This window comes from Loxodonta africana, unplaced genomic scaffold (assembly GCF_030014295.1).
Source record: "Loxodonta africana isolate mLoxAfr1 unplaced genomic scaffold, mLoxAfr1.hap2 scaffold_325, whole genome shotgun sequence".
NCBI lineage: Eukaryota > Metazoa > Chordata > Mammalia > Proboscidea > Elephantidae > Loxodonta > Loxodonta africana.
Genome location: NW_026975041.1, coordinates 53404 through 60556, shown reverse-complemented (window position 1 = coordinate 60556; position 7153 = coordinate 53404).

The window sequence follows — 7153 nt, the reverse complement described above, 5'->3', positions numbered from 1 at the left end:
ACAGTGCTGAGTTCCATGGGCCCAGTTTGAAGCTAAACAGGGCAACCAGAAAAACATGAAACTGTCAGGTAGGCACTTGAGAAGTGCTAGTGCCAATGTGGGAAGAAGGAGATTAGATACTAAAAATGAATTGCAATTTTTCCGTGCCGTGTAAGGGGTTACTATCCCCTGGTGGGTAAAGAGAGCACAGGGAATGATAACAGTATAATGGGCAGCTGCTTTCTCCCAGTCCTCTCATTTGACTCTGTTGGAATCATGTCTCTCCAGCTCTGGTTATAAAATGTCCACTCTGAGCCACTCTTAGGTCTCCTTAGCCTCTGAGGCTTCACACAGGCTCTGCTCTCTGACTAGGAGATGTTCTCTCCCTTCCCGTCTGCTGGCCTACTCTCCCTGGTGAAGCGTGAAGGTGAAGAAAACTGTCCCCATTGGAAAGATTAGGCTCATGACTTCACCAAGAAGCCCTAAGACTCAGGAGTTTTGTGGTCAGTCAGAATGGGAAGTTTGAGAGTTGACTTGGGGAACTGCTTTTGTTTAGGAGGCCATTTAGAAGAGAAAGCAGCAAATGGGGAGACCATTTGAGGAGGAAATTAAGAAGGTTGGGGTGGTGATGAGGAAGGAGGAGTCTTCTCCAAGGAAAATAAAAGTTTCCACATGGGGATGGTAGGGGCTTGTTTTGTGTGACCCCAAAGGAGAGAAGAGGCAGGAATGGTAGGGAAACAATAGAACAAAAGATAATCTGTGCCTGTTCACAAATGTAACAAATGCCCCAGTGTTTTCAGCCTGTTTCCTCAGACTTTTCTCATCAAGCCATCCCTCCCCTTTTACTGAAGCCTCTGGAAAATACCTGAGGCTTCCTGGATGCTCGGCCTTTTTTCACCCCTTAACTATTCAGTCATATTCCCAACTTGGTTCAGGCATCACTTCCTGGTTGTAGTCTTGCCTGAATCTTCTCCTGGTAGATGAGTCCACTTCTTGCTCTGTACTCCATTGTACCCAGGAAACCCTTTACTGCAGCATAAAACACAATTGCATTTACTACACATTCTTCCTCTCTCTGTGCCCACGCCTTCTATGAGACTCCAGAGCACCTTTCATTAGCAGTAGGAGTCTTCTTCTACCTGTTGAAGGCCGACCTTACGGTTGCTTCAGCCATTGAAATAGTAGCAGAGATGATACAAGGAGAGAATTGAAAAGATTTTACATTGAGTCTTGCCCTTTTGTTGCTCTTAAACCCTGAGAACCTGTGGGAGTGACCCCAGGCCAGCCTGCTGAATGATGAGGGACCATTGGAAAGAGGATCCAGCGGTTTCCCTGAGTTGATTTTATGAAACTGGCTCGCAGGTGACCTGGAATCAAATTGTAGGCACATGAGTAAGCCCTGCTGTGAGCCGCTGTGGCTGGCCCAGATCAGAAGAACCCCAAATTGACAACCTGAAAAATTGTGAGCTTAGTAAATGGTTGTTTTTTTAAGACACTACCTTTTGGAGTCATTTGTTACACAGCAATACGTGACTGATACACCTGTTAACTTGGCCGTTTCTCTCACCAGGCAGTGAGGCAGCTTCTGTAAGTCATTTCATCACTAAGAGCATCTGGCCTAGGGTCTGACATGTAGCTGTTTATACAGGAAATCTTTGTTGACTTAATGCATGAATGAGTAATACGAATTTTATGTGCGAGTCTGCACAAAATCATGTATGAATAAAAGCATGATTTTTTAAAAAATAAAATGAATTGAAGCTCAGAACTACCTGCTTACAAAATTGAGGGGAGTTTTTAACCTCACTTACTTTTAGGGTACTCCCTCCTCCAGATATGCAATGATTCCCAGGGTCTAATGAAGGACCAGTGCTTGGAGAAGACCTTGAACACACCCATTGCCTCAGCGTATGTGGGTGATCTCTCTAGAAGCATTCGTTCTGCTGTTTCCATTCTCAGCTGGATCATGAGAACCTTGGTGGGGCTGTCAACAGCATAATAGGGTTTGTCTACTTATGTGCCTGCATCAGCCTTTGAGGTGCTGTAACCCCCTCCAGGGCACTATCAAGAAGGAGGTCCTACCCCTTCCCAATGTCTAGGACCCTACTATCTGACTGTCACTCTTCCCCTGGGCTCCGGTTCACTCAGTGTGATCACCTCAGTGAGCTGAGGCTTTTACCACAGACTCTTCAGAGTCTTGAAGTTTCAGGGCTTCAACACTGTGAGTCCAGCTATCTCCTTGAAATGAGGTAGGGAAGGAGGAAAAACGTAGGAAGATTTTATTTTCCATTTAATGTTGCAATAAAATTTCTTGCCCTGCATTTTCGAAGGGTCCTGCCTAACAATTCCCTCTGTTCTCTTCCAAGATGTAGGACGATGAAGAGTGAATGTTTGTTGTGTCATAATCTGCAGAAGGATGCAATGTGCACATGGGGTCCATTCCCCCGATGCTCACACTAGAGCACCCCACCCATGTGGAAATCTCTGCAAGTGTTACTGAGTCCCTCCCACATCCACAGTGAACAGCCTTCAGATTCTTATAAGAGGGAATTGTGTCCTAACACCAGCTGCTCCCTGGAAACCCTATGGGGCAGTTCTACTCTGTCCTATACGGTCTCTGAGTCAGAATTGACTCGATGGCTACGGGTTTGGTTTTTTCTTTCAGCCGAGTGGTGAGAGTTTGATGTCAGCTCCATAATCATGTTATTAAAAAATAATGACAGGGTAGCAGGTGAAAGTAACAAAACAAAACTGAAATGTAATGGCTTTTTCACATTTATTGGCCCCACAGAGTTCCTTCGAGGTGTTTACTTTTCACTAGATTCGGAGAAATCTTTGTGAGAGAGACAACAGCTTGAGATAGCTCCAAAATTACATGTTTCCCTCCTTAATGTTAGGTTACATTAAGAGCTGGTTGGCTGATTTATCATCTGCCTGCTTCACAAAAATAGAAGGCCCATGCAGGCAGGAACTTGTCTGTTGTGTTTGTCAGAGCATCCTGGTACCTGGCACCTAAGAAGTGCTAAAAAATGATTTGAGTGAATGTGGGTGGGTTTTTATAAAAAACACTGTGTTGCTGTCTTTATTTAGTTAAATAGTGAAAACAGGGATAAGGAAAATGGAGACAATTATTTGTATAATTTAGAGTTACATAAGATGAGAATAGAAGTTGAATAATGAAGAGATAAAAAAAATAAGCTGTACGGATGGAATGTACCCCCTTCCCTTTGCTTTGGAGGGAGACGTTTTAAAATTGGATTGTTTTTTCCCTACTGATTTATAGGTTCTATATGTTAATTGAAAAGTTAGTCTTTTAGGAATCACAAATACTTCTATTGAGATACAATTCACCTGCCGTAACACTGCCTTTGAAAATATGCACAATACCGTGGCTTTTAGTATATGGGCAGACTTGGCACAACAGTCACCACTTTCTAGCTTCAGAATATTTTCAGTGCCCCGTAAATAAAGGCCCTTGTTAATAAAGGCGTATTAACAGTCATCCTCATTACTCCTTTCCTCCAAGCCGTAGCAACCACTAATCTACTTCTGTCTGTGTTGGTTTGTCTGTTCTGGACATTTCATGTAAATGGAATCATACACGATGCGGTCATTTGTGTTTGGCTTCTTTCATTTAGCGTAATGTTCTCAAGGTTCGTCCATGTTGTGGCATGTATCAGTACTTGGTGCCTTTTTGTGGCTGAGTAATATTCCAGTCTATGAATATACCACATCCTGTCTATCAGGTCATGACATGTGGGTTCTCTCCACATTTTGGCTGTTACGAATAACACTACTAGGAATCTTCTGTGTGAGTTTGTATGTGAACATGCTTTTGATTCTCCGGGTGCAGACCTAGGAGTGCAATTGCAGTGTTGTATGGGAATTCTCTGTTTAACTTTCTGCAGAATTGCCAAACCATTTTCCAAAACAATTGGATCATTTTACATTTCCACCAGCGGTATTCCAGCTTCTCCACATCGTCGCCGACACTTGTCCATCCTGTTGATTTTAGCCATCTTAGTGGTTTTGAAATAATAGTGCACTTTAGTTTAGATTTGCATTTCCCTGATGACTAATGAGGTTACGCTTCTTTTCCTGTGCTTGTTGACAGTTTCTACATCTGATTTCGAGAAATCTCTATTCAAATCCTTAGCCTGCAAGCTTTTTTTCAGCTCTTTGCCTGTATTTTTACTCCCTTCATATACTTTTTGATATGCCAAAGATCTATAGATCTTAACAGTTTTAGCCTTCATATTTTGGGATTTTTAAAAAGTCTTTCTCTTTTATCAATAAAAAGAAAATAAAAACTTCTAAAATTTTTATGGTTGCATATTTTAATTTTAAATATTCGATCCATCTGGAATTTTGTTTTGTGTAAGGTATGAGAAAAAGGATGAAAACATTTTTACAGGTGGTCTGAGTGATTACCAGATTGCTACAAACGCTCCTTTTCCCATGACCCATATCTTAACTGCATTTTCCCGTAGTCTGTACAGAGACGCCTTTTTACAAAGGGAGGCCACCATTCCCAGCCATTTCATTTTAAGGTTTGTTTTCTGCAATTAAATCCCTTGTGTATCTTATCTACACACCTTTTCTTTTAAGCTAATACAAATTTTGTGTGAGTAGGACCTTGGCGAGTGTAAGATGGGCTTGAATTTCATAACTGGTTCCGTGTGGTGCAGCCCAGCAGACGGACAGACAGAAGCAAGGGCTGCAGAGGCGACAGAAGCTATGAGAACATGAGCCTCTAGAGATGTGCTGTGGAATTTCAGATAAAGATTCCACGTGCCAGGAATAGTCTACATCATGTGGACGCAGTGGTGAAAGTACACATTGTCCCTGCCATTGTGAAGGGGACACCCAGTGCGGATGGGAGGGGGACTGGTAAAATGCAGTCCAGAGAAAGGACAGACCATGCTCCAGGAACCACACTGGACTTCAGAGAGCTTTGTTGGCTGCCGTTCATCTGTCCGGCTTCTAGATGTCAGAGTGCCCTCAGGCTCAGTGCTTAGTCCTCTCTCTCTATTGACACCCTCTCTCTAGGATGCCTCAGGGAGTCGGTGGCTGTCTGTCTGTAGCTGAGGATGTGATGTTTACACCTCCATCCATTTCAACTCCTCCTGGTTCATGACTTCTATTCAAATGTCAGCGTAACTCTGTGTACCGAGTTCTTCATCTGTAAAATGTGCCTTATAATGATACATTCCTCACATGGGTATCATGCAGAGCAAGTATCTTAAGAGAGGAGAAGCCCTCACAAGAGTCCTGGCACCAGTAAGTGTTAGCTGTCAGTATTATTACCTGCCATCTCCACGTAGATGTCTGACAGCTATGCCATGTTACCAACGCCATGAAACAATTCTTGGTCCCAACCCCGTTCCACCCTTATCGATGAATTTCTCAGGGCTTCAGTGATGGGAATGTGTGCGTTTTTCCACATAATGGACACGGCTAATAAAGGTTGGCCTGGTCCTTCATAATAAGTTGCTCCAAAGTTTATATGGGTGGACTCAGACAAGTGATAGCCAACTAATATAGACAAAAAATAGAACTCTCAGCTGCTCATATTTGTACTCTCAGCCTAGAATATCTTGTGAGGGTACTATATGGACTGAATTGTGTAACCCCAAAGGTACGTTGAAATCCTAACTACTGTACCTATAAATGTGACCTGATTTGGAAATAGGGGATTTTTAAAATTATTTTAATGAGGCCATACCAGTGTAGGGTGAGTCCTAAACCTAATCCCTTCTGAGTTACAAAAAGAACAGAATAGACACAGACACAAACAGGGGAAGAGGGAGACAGACAAAGGGGAAGATAATCTACAAGGCCAGGAACGCAAAGGGTGGCTGGAAGCTGCTAGAAGCTGAAGTAGACACGAGCCATGCCCTGAATTCCTACTTCTAGCCTCCCGAACTGTGAGAAAATAAATATCTGTTCTTTAAAGCCACCCAATTGTGTTATTTTTTTCTTATGGCAGCACTAGATGACTAACACATACCCATGGCTATACATGAAGCCTGGTGTAAAATAGTGTTCTCCCCTCCTTGTCTAGCCCACCTGAATCCTGCTATTTCCTTGTCAGTGTCCTCTGCTTTCACTAAGAGCTACAACAGAGTCGGCTTGATGCTGATGCATAGAAATGCAGTTTATTTTTTAGTTTATATTTATGATTGACTAGCGTTAATTTCAATGGTTTGTTAATTTTTCCGTGGAGGCATTTCTGTAATCTATGAGTAATAGCAGTTGCAGCTTTTCCTTCTTTTTGTTGTCATTTTGTTCTAGCTTGGGCCTCCAGTGTTAAATATTTAATATAAATAATGATAGAAAGCATCCTTATTTTTTTAATATTTTTGTGTGTGCTTTAAGTGGAAGTTTTCAAATCAAGTCAGTCTCTCACACAAAAACGCGTATACACCTTGCTACACACTCCCAATTACTCTCCCCCTAATGAGGCAGCCTGCTCTCTCCCTCCACTCTCTCTTTTCGTGTCCTTTTCGTCAGCTTCTAAACCCCCTCCACCCTCTCATCTCCCTTCCAGGCAGGAGATGCCAACATAGTCTCAAGTGTCCACCTGATCCAAGAAGCTCACTCCTCACCAGCATCCCTCTCCAACCCATTGTCCAGTCCAATCCATGTCTGAAGAGTTGGCTTCGGGAATGGTTCCTTTCCTGGGGCAATGGAAGGTCTGGGGGCCATGACCACCGGGATCCTTCCAGTCTCAGTAAGACCATTAAGTATGAATTTATGAGAATTTGGGGTCTGCATCCCACTGTTCTCCTGCTCCCTTAGGGTTTCTCTGTTGTGTTCCCTGTCAGGGCAGTCATTGGTAGTAGCCGGGCACCATCTAGTTCTTCTGGTCTCAGGATGATGTAGTAGCTGATTCACGTGGCCCTTTCTGTCTCTTGGGCTCGTAATCACCTCGTGTCCTTGGTGTTCTTCATTCTCCTTTGATCCAGGTGGGTTGAGACCAATGGATGCACCTAAGATGGCTGCTTTCTAATGTTTAAGATGCCAGACGCCAGTCTTCAAATTGGGAAAGCATCCTTATTTTAATGCTAATTAATTTTAAAGAGAATGTCCCACATTTTCCCATGAACTATCATGCCAGTTGTATTTTTCCAACTTAAGGAACTCCTTTTCTGGTCCATGATTGCTCAGAGTC